Source organism: Bombina bombina, chromosome 5, assembly GCF_027579735.1.
Source record: "Bombina bombina isolate aBomBom1 chromosome 5, aBomBom1.pri, whole genome shotgun sequence".
Classification (NCBI taxonomy): Eukaryota; Metazoa; Chordata; class Amphibia; order Anura; family Bombinatoridae; genus Bombina; species Bombina bombina.
Window position 1 is genome coordinate 1,151,964,591 of NC_069503.1, and position 17,521 is coordinate 1,151,982,111.

Here is a 17,521-nt window from a genome sequence, read left to right on the forward strand (position 1 = left end):
AACAACATCCAAAGAATGCAACGATTTCTCCTTAGAATTCTTAGGATTAGGACATAATGAAGGAACCACAATTTCTCTACTAATGTTGTTGGAATTCACAACTTTAGGTAAAAATTCAAAAGAAGTTCGCAACACTGCCTTATCCTGATGAAAAATCAGAAAAGGAGACTCACAAGAAAGAGCAGATAATTCAGAAACTCTTCTGGCAGAAGAGATTGCCAAAAGGAACAAAACCTTCCAAGAAAGTAATTTAATGTCCAATGAATGCATAGGTTCAAACGGAGGAGCTTGAAGAGCCCCCAGAACCAAATTCAAACTCCAAGGTGGAGAAATAGACTTAATGACAGGTTTTATACGAACCAAAGCTTGTACAAAACAATGAATATCAGGAAGATTAGCAATCTTTCTGTGAAAAAGAATAGAAAGAGCAGAGATTTGTCCTTTCAAAGAACTTGCGGATAAACCTTTATCTAAACCTTCCTGAAGAAACTTTAAAATTCTCGGGATTCTAAAAGAATGCCAAGAAAAATGATGAGAAAGACACCAAGAAATATAAGTCTTCCAGACTCTATAATATATCTCTCTGGATACAGATTTACGAGCCTGTAACATAGTATTAATCACAGAGTCAGAGAAACCTCTTTGACCAAGAATCAAGCGTTCAATCTCCATACCTTTAAATTTAAGGATTTGAGATCCTGATGGAAAAAAGGACCTTGCGACAGAAGGTCTGGTCGTAGCGGAAGAGTCCACGGATGGCAAGAGGCCATCAGGACAAGATCCGCATACCAAAACCTGTGAGGCCATGCCGGAGCTACCAGCAGAACAAACGAGCATTCCTTCAGAATCTTGGAGATTACTCTTGGAAGAAGAACTAGAGGCGGAAAGATATAAGCAGGATGATACTTCCAAGGAAGTGATAATGCATCCACTGCTTCCGCCTGAGGATCCCGGGATCTGGACAGATACCTGGGAAGTTTCTTGTTTAGATGAGACGCCATCAGATCTATTTCTGGAAGCTCCCACATTTGAACAATCTGAAGAAATACCTCTGGGTGAAGAGACCATTCGCCCGGATGCAACGTTTGGCGACTGAGATAATCCGCTTCCCAATTGTCTATACCTGGGATATGAACCGCAGAGATTAGACAGGAGCTGGATTCCGCCCAAACCAGAATTCGAGATACTTCTTTCATAGCCAGAGGACTGTGAGTCCCTCCTTGATGATTGATGTATGCCACAGTTGTGACATTGTCTGTCTGAAAGCAAATGAACGATTCCCTCTTCAGAAGAGGCCAAGACTGAAGAGCTCTGAAAATTGCACGGAGTTCCAAAATATTGATCGGTAATCTCACCTCCTGAGATTCCCAAACTCCTTGTGCCGTCAGAGATCCCCACACAGCTCCCCAACCTGTGAGACTTGCATCTGTTGAAATTACAGTCCAGGTCGGAAGCACAAAAGAAGCCCCCTGAATTAAACGATGGTGATCTGTCCACCACGTTAGAGAGTGTCGTACAATCGGTTTTAAAGATATTAATTGAGATATCTTTGTGTAATCCTTGCACCATTGATTCAGCATACAGAGCTGAAGAGGTCGCATGTGAAAACGAGCAAAGGGGATCGCGTCCGATGCAGCAGTCATAAGACCTAGAATTTCCATGCATAAGGCTACCGAAGGGAATGATTGTGACTGAAGGTTTCGACAAGCTGAAATCAATTTTAGACGTCTCTTGTCTGTTAAAGACAGAGTCATGGACACTGAATCTATCTGGAAACCCAGAAAGGTTACCCTTGTCTGAGGAATCAATGAACTTTTTGGTGAATTGATCCTCCAACCATGATCTTGAAGAAACAACACAAGTCGATTCGTATGAGATTCTGCTAAATGTAAAGACTGAGCAAGTACCAAGATATCGTCCAAATAAGGAAATACCACAATACCCTGTTCTCTGATTACAGACAGAAGGGCACCGAGAACCTTTGTAAAAATTCTTGGAGCTGTAGCTAGGCCAAACGGCAGAGCCACAAACTTGTAATGCTTGTCCACAAAAGAGAATCTCAGGAACTGATAATGATCCGGATGAATCGGAATATGCAGATATGCATCCTGTAAATCTATTGTGGACATATAATGCCCTTGCTGAACAAAAGGCAAGATAGTCCTTACAGTTACCATTTTGAACGTTGGTATCCTTACATAACGATTCAATATTTTTAGATCCAGAACTGGTCTGAAGGAATTCTCCTTCTTTGGTACAATGAAGAGATTTGAATAAAACCCCATCCCCTGTTCCAGAACCGGAACTGGCATAATTACTCCAGCCAACTCTAGATCTGAAACACAATTCAGAAATGCTTGAGCTTTCACTGGATTTACTGGGACACGGGAAAGAAAAAATCTCTTTGCAGGAGGTCTCATCTTGAAACCAATTCTGTACCCTTCTGAAACAATGTTCTGAATCCAAAGATTGTGAACAGAATTGATCCAAATTTCTTTGAAAAAACGTAACCTGCCCCCTACCAGCTGAGCTGGAATGAGGGCCGCACCTTCATGTGGACTTAGAAGCAGGCTTTGCCTTTCTAGAAGGCTTGGATTTATTCCAGACTGGAGATGGTTTCCAAACTGAAACTGCTCCTGAGGATGAAGGATCAGGCTTTTGTTCTTTGTTGAAACGAAAGGAACGAAAACGATTATTAGCCCTGTTTTTACCCTTAGATTTTTTATCCTGTGGTAAAAAAGTTCCTTTCCCACCAGTAACAGTTGAGATAATAGAATCCAACTGAGAACCAAATAATTTGTTACCCTGGAAAGAAATGGAAAGTAGAGTTGATTTAGAAGCCATATCAGCATTCCAAGTTTTAAGCCATAAAGCTCTTCTAGCTAAAATAGCTAGAGACATAAACCTGACATCAACTCTGATAATATCAAAAATGGCATCACAGATAAAATTATTAGCGTGCTGAAGAAGAAGAATAATATTATGAGAATCATGATCTGTTACTTGTTGCGCTAAAGTCTCCAACCAAAAAGTTGAAGCTGCAGCAACATCAGCCAATGATATATCAGGTCTAAGAAGATTACCTGAACACAGATAAGCTTTTCTTAGAAAGGATTCAATTTTCCTATCTAAAGGATCCTTAAACGAAGTACCATCTGACGTAGGAATAGTAGTACGTTTAGCAAGGGTAGAAATAGCCCCATCAACTTTAGGGATTTTGTCCCAAAATTCTAATCTGTCAGACGGCACAGGATATAATTGCTTAAAACGTTTAGAAGGAGTAAATGAATTACCCAATTTATCCCATTCTCTGGAAATTACTTCAGAAATAGCATTAGGAACAGGAAAAACTTCTGGAATAACCACAGGAGATTTAAATACCTTATCTAAACGTTTAGAATTAGTATCAAGAGGACCAGAATCCTCTATTTCTAAAGCAATTAGTACTTCTTTAAGTAAAGAACAAATAAATTCCATTTTAAATAAATATGAAGATTTATCAGCATCAATCTCTGAGACAGAATCCTCTGAACCAGAAGAGTCATCAGAATCAGAATGATGATGTTCATTTAAAAATTCATCTGTAGAGAGAGAAGTTTTAAAAGATTTTTTATGTTTACTAGAAGGAGAAATAACAGACATAGCCTTCTTGATGGATTCAGAAACAAAATCTCTTATGTTATCAGGAACATTCTGCACCTTAGAAGTTGAAGGAACTGCAACAGGCAATGGTACATTACTAAAGGAAATATTATCTGCATTAACAAGTTTGTCATGACAATTAGTACAAACAACAGCCGGAGGAATAGCTACCAAAAGTTTACAGCAGATACACTTAGCTTTGGTAGTTCCAGCACTAGACAGCGATTTTCCTGAAGTATCTTCTGACTCAGATGCAACGTGAGACATCTTGCAATATGTAAGAGAAAAAACAACATATAAAGCAAAATTGATCAAATTCCTTAAATGACAGTTTCAGGAATGGGAAAAAATGCCAATAAACAAGCTTCTAGCAACCAGAAGCAAAGAAAAAATGAGACTGAAATAATGTGGAGACAAAAGCGACGCCCATATTTTTTTTTTTAGCGCCAAATAAGACGCCCACATTATTTGGCGCCTAAATGCTTTTTGGCGCCAAAAACGACGCCACATCCGGAACGCCGACACTTTTGGCGCAAAAGGACGTCAAAAAAAATGACGCAACTTCCGGCGACACGTATGACATGTAATTGTCATTAGTACACTGTGACTCGTGCAAGGACTGTACCCATAAACATGTCATTGTCAGTACACTGTGACTTGTGCAGGGACTATACCCATAAACATGTCATTAGTACATTGTAACGCGTGCAGGGACTGAACCCATAAACATGTCACTGTCATTAGTATACTGTGACTCGTCCAGGGACTGATCCTATAAACATGTCTCTGTCGTTAGTACACTATGACTCGTGCAGGGACTATACCCATAAACATGTCATTAGTACACTGTGACTCGAGCAGGGACTGTACCCATAAACATGTCATTGTCATTAGTATACTGTGACTCGTGCAGGGACTGTACCCATAAACCTGTCATTGTCATTAGTACACTGACTCGAGCAGGGATTGTACCCATAAACATGTCAATGTCATTAGTACACTGTGACTCGAGCAGGGACTGTACCCATAAACATGTCGATATCATTAGTACACCATTGCCGTAGCAGAACCTGAGACAATAGTCATGTTACTGTGATTAGGACACCTGAGAACCCTCAAGCCATTTTACAACTTATAGTTAACTTGTGCATCTGTTTAGACTCAATTTATATTGTTACTGACTTCAGGTGGTCACACAGAGGGTAACCTAACTCCTGTAAGATGCCTTAATGCATCCAAGATTTGAAGTTTGATACAAACTATCCCTTTGCTTCTCTCCAAAGGGAATGGAACACAAGAGAGACTCATTTTATACAACATATCAGCAGATTTATAATATCAAGGGGAGGAATGTGTGTCTTTTTTCTCCACCAGGTGCATCTAATCTATACGAAGAGCCAGAAGGCTGTAGCTAGTGATGTTTGTACAACCAAAGAACTTTATTTTGCAGTTCACAAAGAATAAAAACATAATTTGCCAACATTGTCTGTGTATTTTAATAAAATGTGTATGTTTAGTAAGGGTCCCATTCAGTGTACTGCATGTGGTTATAGTACTTTTTGGCATTTATAGGTATGGTGCATGTGGTTAATGTTTGTGTTATGCAGAAACGTCGCTTATCACATAAATCTCTTCTAGAGATGCTGTATGGTACCCTAATTTCATACAGTCCACTGTGTAGAACTGGGGCTAACAAAACGCACCTCACTAAATATGCAGTATGATACCCTTATTACATAAAGAACTCTGTGTATGACATCTGCTAATAACACATCCTCACCTAGATATGCCATACAGTACCCTGGTTACTTACATGCAAGGGCTTGCTTGGTTTTTAGACTGGAACTCCAGTTGCAGAGAATGCTCACTATTGGCCACTCAGTGTATGGATCACTATGGATTACAATCCATACATGAGTAGGCTAGGGATGGGTGCCAAACATAGAAACAGTCAATGGCCTGTCCAGGTTCAGGTACTGGAGCATGGCTATTAGAAGCTGGTTCCACAAAAACATAATTTATGTAAGAACTTACCTGATAAATTCATTTCTTTCATATTAGCAAGAGTCCATGAGCTAGTGACGTATGGGATATACATTCCTACCAGGAGGGGCAAAGTTTCCCAAACCTCAAAATGCCTATAAATACACCCCTCACCACACCCACAATTCAGTTTAACGAATAGCCAAGAAGTGGGGTGATAAAAAAGTGCGAAAGCATATAAAATAAGGAATTGGAATAATTGTGCTTTATACAAAAATCATAACCACCACAAAAAAAGGGCGGGCCTCATGGACTCTTGCTAATATGAAAGAAATGAATTTATCAGGTAAGTTCTTACATAAATTATGTTTTCTTTCATGTAATTAGCAAGAGTCCATGAGCTAGTGACGTATGGGATAATGATTACCCAAGATGTGGATCTTTCCACGCAAGAGTCACTAGAGAGGGAGGGATAAAATAAAGACAGCCAATTCCTGCTGAAAATAATCCACACCCAAAATAAAGTTTAAAGAAAAACATAAGCAGAAGATTCAAACTGAAACCGCTGCCTGAAGTACTTTTCTACCAAAAACTGCTTCAGAAGAAGAAAAGACATCAAAATGGTAGAATTTAGTAAAAGTATGCAAAGAGGACCAAGTTGCTGCTTTGCAAATCTGATCAATCGAAGCTTCATTCCTAAACGCCCAGGAAGTAGAAACTGACCTAGTAGAATGAGCTGTAATCCTTTGAGGCGGAGTTTTACCCGACTCAACATAGGCAAGATGAATTAAAGATTTCAACCAAGATGCCAAAGAAATGGCAGAAGCTTTCTGGCCTTTTCTAGAACCGGAAAAGATAACAAATAAACTAGAAGTCTTTCGGAAAGACTTAGTAGCTTCAACATAATATTTCAAAGCTCTAACAACATCCAAAGAATGCAACGATTTCTCCTTAGAATTCTTAGGATTAGGACATAATGAAGGAACCACAATTTCTCTACTAATGTTGTTGGAATTCACAACTTTAGGTAAAAATTCAAAAGAAGTTCGCAACACCGCCTTATCCTGATGAAAAATCAGAAAAGGAGACTCACAAGAAAGAGCAGATAATTCAGAAACTCTTCTGGCAGAAGAGATTGCCAAAAGGAACAAAACCTTCCAAGAAAGTAATTTAATGTCCAATGAATGCATAGGTTCAAACGGAGGAGCTTGAAGAGCCCCCAGAACCAAATTCAAACTCCAAGGTGGAGAAATAGACTTAATGACAGGTTTTATACGAACCAAAGCTTGTACAAAACAATGAATATCAGGAAGATTAGCAATCTTTCTGTGAAAAAGAATAGAAAGAGCAGAGATTTGTCCTTTCAAAGAACTTGCGGATAAACCTTTATCTAAACCTTCCTGAAGAAACTTTAAAATTCTCGGGATTCTAAAAGAATGCCAAGAAAAATGATGAGAAAGACACCAAGAAATATAAGTCTTCCAGACTCTATAATATATCTCTCTGGATACAGATTTACGAGCCTGTAACATAGTATTAATCACAGAGTCAGAGAAACCTCTTTGACCAAGAATCAAGCGTTCAATCTCCATACCTTTAAATTTAAGGATTTGAGATCCTGATGGAAAAAAGGACCTTGCGACAGAAGGTCTGGTCGTAGCGGAAGAGTCCACGGATGGCAAGAGGCCATCAGGACAAGATCCGCATACCAAAACCTGTGAGGCCATGCCGGAGCTACCAGCAGAACAAACGAGCATTCCTTCAGAATCTTGGAGATTACTCTTGGAAGAAGAACTAGAGGCGGAAAGATATAAGCAGGATGATACTTCCAAGGAAGTGATAATGCATCCACTGCTTCCGCCTGAGGATCCCGGGATCTGGACAGATACCTGGGAAGTTTCTTGTTTAGATGAGACGCCATCAGATCTATTTCTGGAAGCTCCCACATTTGAACAATCTGAAGAAATACCTCTGGGTGAAGAGACCATTCGCCCGGATGCAACGTTTGGCGACTGAGATAATCCGCTTCCCAATTGTCTATACCTGGGATATGAACCGCAGAGATTAGACAGGAGCTGGATTCCGCCCAAACCAGAATTCGAGATACTTCTTTCATAGCCAGAGGACTGTGAGTCCCTCCTTGATGATTGATGTATGCCACAGTTGTGACATTGTCTGTCTGAAAGCAAATGAACGATTCCCTCTTCAGAAGAGGCCAAGACTGAAGAGCTCTGAAAATTGCACGGAGTTCCAAAATATTGATCGGTAATCTCACCTCCTGAGATTCCCAAACTCCTTGTGCCGTCAGAGATCCCCACACAGCTCCCCAACCTGTGAGACTTGCATCTGTTGAAATTACAGTCCAGGTCGGAAGCACAAAAGAAGCCCCCTGAATTAAACGATGGTGATCTGTCCACCACGTTAGAGAGTGTCGTACAATCGGTTTTAAATATATTAATTGAGATATCTTTGTGTAATCCTTGCACCATTGATTCAGCATACAGAGCTGAAGAGGTCGCATGTGAAAACGAGCAAAGGGGATCGCGTCCGATGCAGCAGTCATAAGACCTAGAATTTCCATGCATAAGGCTACCGAAGGGAATGATTGTGACTGAAGGTTTCGACAAGCTGAAATCAATTTTAGACGTCTCTTGTCTGTTAAAGACAGAGTCATGGACACTGAATCTATCTGGAAACCCAGAAAGGTTACCCTTGTCTGAGGAATCAATGAACTTTTTGGTGAATTGATCCTCCAACCATGATCTTGAAGAAACAACACAAGTCGATTCGTATGAGATTCTGCTAAATGTAAAGACTGAGCAAGTACCAAGATATCGTCCAAATAAGGAAATACCACAATACCCTGTTCTCTGATTACAGACAGAAGGGCACCGAGAACCTTTGTAAAAATTCTTGGAGCTGTAGCTAGGCCAAACGGCAGAGCCACAAACTGGTAATGCTTGTCCACAAAAGAGAATCTCAGGAACTGATAATGATCCGGATGAATCGGAATATGCAGATATGCATCCTGTAAATCTATTGTGGACATATAATGCCCTTGCTGAACAAAAGGCAAGATAGTCCTTACAGTTACCATTTTGAACGTTGGTATCCTTACATAACGATTCAATATTTTTAGATCCAGAACTGGTCTGAAGGAATTCTCCTTCTTTGGTACAATGAAGAGATTTGAATAAAACCCCATCCCCTGTTCCAGAACCGGAACTGGCATAATTACTCCAGCCAACTCTAGATCTGAAACACAATTCAGAAATGCTTGAGCTTTCACTGGATTTACTGGGACACGGGAAAGAAAAAATCTCTTTGCAGGAGGTCTCATCTTGAAACCAATTCTGTACCCTTCTGAAACAATGTTCTGAATCCAAAGATTGTGAACAGAATTGATCCAAATTTCTTTGAAAAAACGTAACCTGCCCCCTACCAGCTGAGCTGGAATGAGGGCCGCACCTTCATGTGGACTTAGAAGCAGGCTTTGCCTTTCTAGAAGGCTTGGATTTATTCCAGACTGGAGATGGTTTCCAAACTGAAACTGCTCCTGAGGATGAAGGATCAGGCTTTTGTTCTTTGTTGAAACGAAAGGAACGAAAACGATTATTAGCCCTGTTTTTACCCTTAGATTTTTTATCCTGTGGTAAAAAAGTTCCTTTCCCACCAGTAACAGTTGAGATAATAGAATCCAACTGAGAACCAAATAATTTGTTACCCTGGAAAGAAATGGAAAGTAGAGTTGATTTAGAAGCCATATCAGCATTCCAAGTTTTAAGCCATAAAGCTCTTCTAGCTAAAATAGCTAGAGACATAAACCTGACATCAACTCTGATAATATCAAAAATGGCATCACAGATAAAATTATTAGCGTGCTGAAGAAGAAGAATAATATTATGAGAATCATGATCTGTTACTTGTTGCGCTAAAGTCTCCAACCAAAAAGTTGAAGCTGCAGCAACATCAGCCAATGATATAGCAGGTCTAAGAAGATTACCTGAACACAGATAAGCTTTTCTTAGAAAGGATTCAATTTTCCTATCTAAAGGATCCTTAAACGAAGTACCATCTGACGTAGGAATAGTAGTACGTTTAGCAAGGGTAGAAATAGCCCCATCAACTTTAGGGATTTTGTCCCAAAATTCTAATCTGTCAGACGGCACAGGATATAATTGCTTAAAACGTTTAGAAGGAGTAAATGAATTACCCAATTTATCCCATTCTCTGGAAATTACTTCAGAAATAGCATTAGGAACAGGAAAAACTTCTGGAATAACCACAGGAGATTTAAATACCTTATCTAAACGTTTAGAATTAGTATCAAGAGGACCAGAATCCTCTATTTCTAAAGCAATTAGTACTTCTTTAAGTAAAGAACAAATACATTCCATTTTAAATAAATATGAAGATTTATCAGCATCAATCTCTGAGACAGAATCCTCTGAACCAGAAGAGTCATCAGAATCAGAATGATGATGTTCATTTAAAAATTCATCTGTAGAGAGAGAAGTTTTAAAAGATTTTTTATGTTTACTAGAAGGAGAAATAACAGACATAGCCTTCTTGATGGATTCAGAAACAAAATCTCTTATGTTATCAGGAACATTCTGCACCTTAGAAGTTGAAGGAACTGCAACAGGCAATGGTACATTACTAAAGGAAATATTATCTGCATTAACAAGTTTGTCATGACAATTAGTACAAACAACAGCCGGAGGAATAGCTACCAAAAGTTTACAGCAGATACACTTAGCTTTGGTAGTTCCAGCACTAGACAGCGATTTTCCTGAAGTATCTTCTGACTCAGATGCAACGTGAGACATCTTGCAATATGTAAGAGAAAAAACAACATATAAAGCAAAATTGATCAAATTCCTTAAATGACAGTTTCAGGAATGGGAAAAAATGCCAATAAACAAGCTTCTAGCAACCAGAAGCAAAGAAAAAATGAGACTGAAATAATGTGGAGACAAAAGCGACGCCCATATTTTTTTTTTTAGCGCCAAATAAGACGCCCACATTATTTGGCGCCTAAATGCTTTTTGGCGCCAAAAACGACGCCACATCCGGAACGCCGACACTTTTGGCGCAAAAGGACGTCAAAAAAAATGACGCAACTTCCGGCGACACGTATGACGCCGGAAAAAGAAAAGATTTTTTGCGCCAAAAAAGTCCGCGCCAAGAATGACGCAATAAAATGAAGCATTTTCAGCCCCCGCGAGCCTAACAGCCCACAGGGAAAAAAGAGTCAAAAAATTTTTTAAGGTAAGAAAAAATGATTGATTCAAATGCATTATCCCAAATATGAAACTGACTGTCTGAAAATAAGGAATGTTGAACATCCTGAGTCAAGGCAAATAAATGTTTGAATACATATATTTAGAACTTTATAAATAAAGTGCCCAACCATAGCTTAGAGTGTCACAGAAAATAAGATTTACTTACCCCAGGACACTCATCTACATGTTTGTAGAAAGCCAATCCAGTACTGAAACGAAAATCAGCAGAGGTAATGGTATATAAATAAGAGTATATCGTCGATCTGAAAAGGGAGGTAAGAGATGAATCTCTACGACCGATAACAGAGAACCTATGAAATAGACCCCGTAGAAGGAGATCACTGCATTCAAATAGGCAATACTCTCCTCACATCCCTCTGACATTCACTGCACGCTGAGAGGAAAACCGGGCTCCAACTTGCTGCGGAGCGCATATCAACGTAGAATCTAGCACAAACTTACTTCACCACCTCCATAGGAGGCAAAGTTTGTAAAACTGAATTGTGGGTGTGGTGAGGGGTGTATTTATAGGCATTTTGAGGTTTGGGAAACTTTGCCCCTCCTGGTAGGAATGTATATCCCATACGTCACTAGCTCATGGACTCTTGCTAATTACATGAAAGAAAAAGAGTACAAGAGCATTTGACTTAAAAGATAACCTTTATTGGCTAGTCATGAAAGTAATAGGACATACAAGATGTCAAGACAAAATTGAGGTAGGGGCACCTCTGGCTGGCAGGCTTACGCATTTCGGCAGAGCCGTAGTCATAGCATACTGAAGCCAGCCACAGGTGTACAATATATACACAATTACAGCAACGTCATTGGTTAAAAACATATTGCTTAAAACAACAACACGCCCAGTGTGCTTTAACCCTATATATACAGTAGAGAACTATACTAAAGAAAACCACATGTAAATAGTATGGCCATGAAAATTAAATTACAAAAAACAAACAAACCTTCCATATACAGGTGTTATACAACATGTGTTTTCCTTTTGCAAAGGTATAAACTATTGCCAAGAGTACATCACTATATATGTAAGTGGAAAGATATAAAAACAGAATGTCCAAATACTCCACAAGTTCAAAACACAAATAAATGTGACATTAAATTGAAAGGGGTGGACTCAAACAATAAGTGAGTCCTCTAAAAGGACATATCTGTTATATCTAAAACAGAGTACATATATGTATAAGTAGTATACACAACCTAGGTATATATAAATATACGCACTTACGCATAGAAACACAAACTCATATAGAGTGGATTGAATGTATATAGACATATATAGTTCATGCAATAATGGAAGAAGTAGATAAGAACTAAGTCTCATTCCTAGTCCTCCTAGTTGATACATTGTTATATAGTAAACCTCAAAAAGGTATAAGGGGAGGCCATCGGTGTATAAGAGAGAGGTGCCATGGAGAGTGCCACATATGAAGAAGAATAAAGGGAAGATTCACTGCCAATAATTAATAAGGTCAAACTCAGAGTTAAGTCCTTGTGGCACTCTAGTTTCCAATTTAAAAATCCATAGCATCTCTCTCTTGCGCAGCATAACATCCCGATCACCCCTTCTCTTGCGCAGCATAACATCCTGATCACCCCCTCTCTTGGAACGGGGTATCATATCTATAGGTTGCCAAGAAAAACACGACATGTCCTTATTGTGAGTCTGGGCAAAATGATGTACTAAGGGGGTAGTTGCCTTACCTACCCTGATAGTGGATAAGTGCTCTCTAACCCTAGACCTAATGTCCCTTGAGGTGAGCCCTACATATTGCTTACCACATTTTGTGCCGGTAATACAGTATATAACATACACTGAAGTACAGTTGAGGCAGAAATTTATGTCATACACCCTGTCTGTTCCAGTAGAGTGAAATTGGTCTGACACAATCAAGTAATCACATGCTCCACATCTGAAGCTACCACATTTATAAGAGCCTTTGAGAAGGCTTTTTGAGAACAGTAGGAGAAATTACCCAATGCTCGATTTCTACGATATGAACATCTTAGCCCTTCCTCAACACAATGTATAAGTCTATTGTCAGCTATCAACATTTTAAAATGATGCTTGACAATTTTGCAGATCTCTTCATATTGTGAGCTATACTCTGTCACAAAAGCTACACCTTTATGTACTTTCTTATTTTCTTGTTTTTTATCCTTTAGAAGGTCTGATCTACTTTGCTTTCTGACCTCCCTATGTGCCCTGGCTACAATTTTCTTAGGATACCCTCTCTGGATAAGACGTCTTCTGACTTCTTCCATCTGGGTTTCACTATCTATGGCATCGGAACAGTTCCGTTTAGCTCTAATGAGCTTTGGGTGACAACTCCTAGCGTGTAGTAAAGAGTTACCCGATATAGGCTTCCTGAAAAGATTTGTTTTTACTCAGCCATCTTGGCTACCATTCAACACCACATCTAGGAAATTAATGTTGTTATGTTGAATCTCACTAGTAAATTGTAGGCCTACATCATTGACGTTAAGCCCTTTTACAAACTCCTCCAATTAGACTGCCAACCCAAATAAGCATAAATCGACGATAGAAAACAATACAATTACGGTTTGGGTTGTTATCTCCAAAGATGTGGGACAGCTTCCACCAACCCATGAAGAGGTTGGCATAGGAGGGAGAAAACTTTGCCTCCATCGCCATCCCACATCTTTGGAGATAAAAGGTGCCTTCAAACTCAAAAACGTTATGTGTTAGCAAAAACAAAGACACTTGCAGGACAAATTCTTGGAAACCCGTTGAAAACGTAGACCAATTTTGGAGAAAGAATGCTAATGCTTCCATCCCTCTATTATGGGGAATTGAAGAGTAAAGGGCAGTTACGTCTATGGTAGCCCATATGTACATACCATATTTCCAAACTACATCATCCACCAAGTTAATTAGATGTTTAGTGTCTCTAAGGAAGCTAGGTAAAGCTTCCACAAAAGGATGTAGCACCATGTCCAACCATTGGGAAAGGTGTTCAAAATGGGACCCTATGACGCTAACAATCGGATGACCTTTAACATTCTGAAGAGATTTGTGCACCTTCGGGAGGTGGTGGAAGACTGGAGTAACAGGATGTTCCACATAGATATAAGCAGCCATATCTCGGTCAATATATCCGTTTTCCACACCCTCATCCTGAAGGTGCATCAAAGCGACAAGTAGGCAGACAACACAGTATAACAATGGTTATCTTCTAATTGGCGTAATGCTTTGTTGATATAATCAATTCTATTAAGAACCACCACTGAGCCTCCCTTATCAGCATTTCGTATTACAATATCCTGGTTATTAGCCAGTTGTGCCAAAGCCTCTTTCTCAGCCCTATCTAAATTCTCAGTAGATTTTCCTGTATGACTTGCAAGTGACCTGAGATCACTTTCCACTCTTTTGTAGAAGCTTTCCACAATACGACCCCTACTATGAATGGGGTGAAACCTTGAGGGTGGCTTCAAACCTCTCACACAATTAATGTTAGATGAAATATCCAAAACATCCCCTTCGTTAAGGAGAGTGTTAAGTGAGACCAGGTCACATGATTCAGGAAACGACAAATTAGTGTTAAGATTAGTAGTAACCCATTGTGTAGACTGACTGGAGTTAAGGTGTATTGTGTCTTCTCCCGAAAAGTGGCCCCTTAAAGTGATATTACGGATTAACCGATTTACATCTATTACTGTTCTAAATAAATTAAAATTAGTTGTGGGTACAAATCCCAGGCCAAGACCCAATACACGTAACTGTAAGCATCAGTAAGAAAAGTATTTGTTAAATTTATAACACATGTTATTTGTATTTTGGCTGATGTCTCGTCTCCCTTAGTTTGTGACCTGTCTTTTCTTGACTTACACTCCCCCCCCCCCCCCTGTTTGGTTTGTTCTGGGGTAAGGAAAAAACCTGTTCAAAGTGTTCATGGTCTTTTTCTAGTATGTTAGACTTAGTGTTATTGATACCAGTGGTAGCATAGGCGCCACCATTAGAGGGTACAGTATGACTCTGGGTAATATTCTGCTCACTTGCGCTATATTTACTCCCTGTATTTTTAGGTCTAACTACCAGATCCAATGTGACATTAGTCACAGGGGTAAAAGATCCTGACTCCGTGGCCTGGCTATTTTTGAGAATATCCTTGTGAAATGGTATTGCTTCATCTCCACTGGTAGTCAAACCTTCATCCCCTTATTCTGCCTCAGTGTCCGAAAATGTGACATGAGACTGTCTCCCCCCCTCCTGTTCCTACGACTTCTGTTGTCTACGTGTCTGGGATCGCCTATTGCGATTCCATATGTAAACTGAACTAGTATCATAATCTGTTTGATCACGGATGTATTTAGTGTGTTTAATATTAATAATTTGTTTTTTAGCATCCGCTACAGTATCTCTTAATACTAAATCAAACCTTCCATAATCAACATCCCTCTGTCTAGAGTTAAGTTCCATTTGTATAGTGCATATATTCTTTCTGACAAAAGACAACATCTTAGATTTATAATCACATAGCAGTAACATAAGTTTGATAGAGCAGTCTGTCAGTATATCATTCCAGGCCTCTATAAATTCCTTATCCTCTGTGTCAAATGTAGGGTATTTGTTCACCCTAAGGCCCCTTGGAATGATGCGTAGCTCAATATATTTATTCATAGACCAAATGTCCCACTGTACCTTGGTTTCTTTGACTTTCAATTTCTCCATATCGTCAAATAATTCTCCAAATGAGAAGTAGGCTTCGTTAGTAGAGAAAATCCTAGAGAGTTCCAGGCCTGGTTCAACTCCTGTCTCAATTGGCTGTAATGAAAAGTACTGTTGTACTGCTTGACAGTCCAGTGTAGAATTACCCTGCATAGTGGATATTCCCCCCAGAGCACTGCCTGTAAGCGCTAAATGACTGTATACCAAACAAGAGAGAAGGGGGGAAATTCAGTGTATTTTATACTGTATTACCTGCACAAAATGTGGTAAGCAATATGTAGGGCTCACCTCAAAGGACATTAGGTCTAGGGTTAGTGAGCACTTACCCACTATCAGGGTAGGTAAGGCAACTACCCCCTACATCATTTTGCCCAGACTCACAATAAGGACTTGTCGTATTTTTCTTGGCAACCTATAGATATGATACCCCGTTCCAAGAGAGGGGGTGATCGGGATGTTATGCTGTGCAAGAGAGAGATGCTATGGATTTTTAAATTGGAAACTAGAGTGCCACATGGACTTAAGTCTGAGTTTGACATTATTAATTATTGGGAGTGAATTTTCCCTTTATTCTTCTTCATATGTGGCACTCTCCATGGCACCTCTCTCTTATACACCGATGGCCTTCCCCTTATACCTTATTGATGTTTATTATTTAACAATGTATCAACTAGGAGGACTAGGAATGAGACTTAGTTCTTTATGTTTTATCCCCCCTCCAATCTGATGCGCTATATCTACTTCTTCCATTATTGCATGAACTATGTATGTCTATATACATTCAATCCACTCTATATGAGTTTGTGTTTCTATGCGTAAGTGCGTATATTTATATATACCTAGGTTGTGTATACTTATATACATATATGTATTTCAATTTAATGTCACATTTATTTGTGTTTTGAACTTGTGGAGTACTTGGACATTCTGTTTTTATATCTTTCCACTTACATATATAGTGATGTACTCATGGCAATAGTTTATACTTTTGCGAGAGGAAAACACTTACATGTTGTATAACACCTGTATATGCAAGGTTTGTTTGTTTTTTGTAATTTAATTTACATGTGGTTTTCTTTAGTATAGTTCTCTCCTGTATATATAGGGTTAAAGCACACTGGGCGTGTTGTTGTTTTAAGCAATATGTTTTTAACCAATGACGTTGCTGTAATTGTGTATATATTGTACACCTGTGGCTGGCTTCAGTATGCTATGATTACGTCTCTGCTGAAACGCGTAAGCCTGCCAGCCAGAGGTGCCCCTACTTCAATTTTGTCTTGACATCTTGTATGTCCTATTACTTTTATGACTAGCTAATAAAGGTTATGTTTTAAGTTTTAAGTCTAACGCTCTTGTACTCTTTTTTTGTGGAACTGTTCTATTGCTTGTGAGAGCGTTGGCACCCTGCCACGTCCCTTTGTTGATTAACTTCAGGAGGCTATGGATATTTGCACTTAGTGAGACCTGAATTATGGAGACTGCGCTAACACCTGAGAAAAGCAAGCTACGTTGAATCAAAGAGGATCGATATTGACAGCGGTGGTTCCCTACCTATTGCCTTGCCGTAGTTGCTGCTGCCGCCCGGTTGGAGGAAGCTCTTGTGTGACATCATTTGCATCACCCTGGTTTGGCATTGGTACACGCCCCCTCTGTGAAAGACCTGGTGGAGTTCTAGCAGCCGAACACATCACGCTTTGAAGGTGCTACGAAAGGAACCAGTACTGCTCTGCATCGATATACGGATGGACATTCCCTCCCAGAACTTTACCTAGACCCGTGAGTTATCGGAACTTTATAAGGAGGAGGTGAGGTCTATACCTTTTCAGCTCATATGTTATGTCAGTGACTTTTGTCTCTCCACGTATATATTTTACTTGCATTCGCTTTTATCATTTAGAGCTGTAAG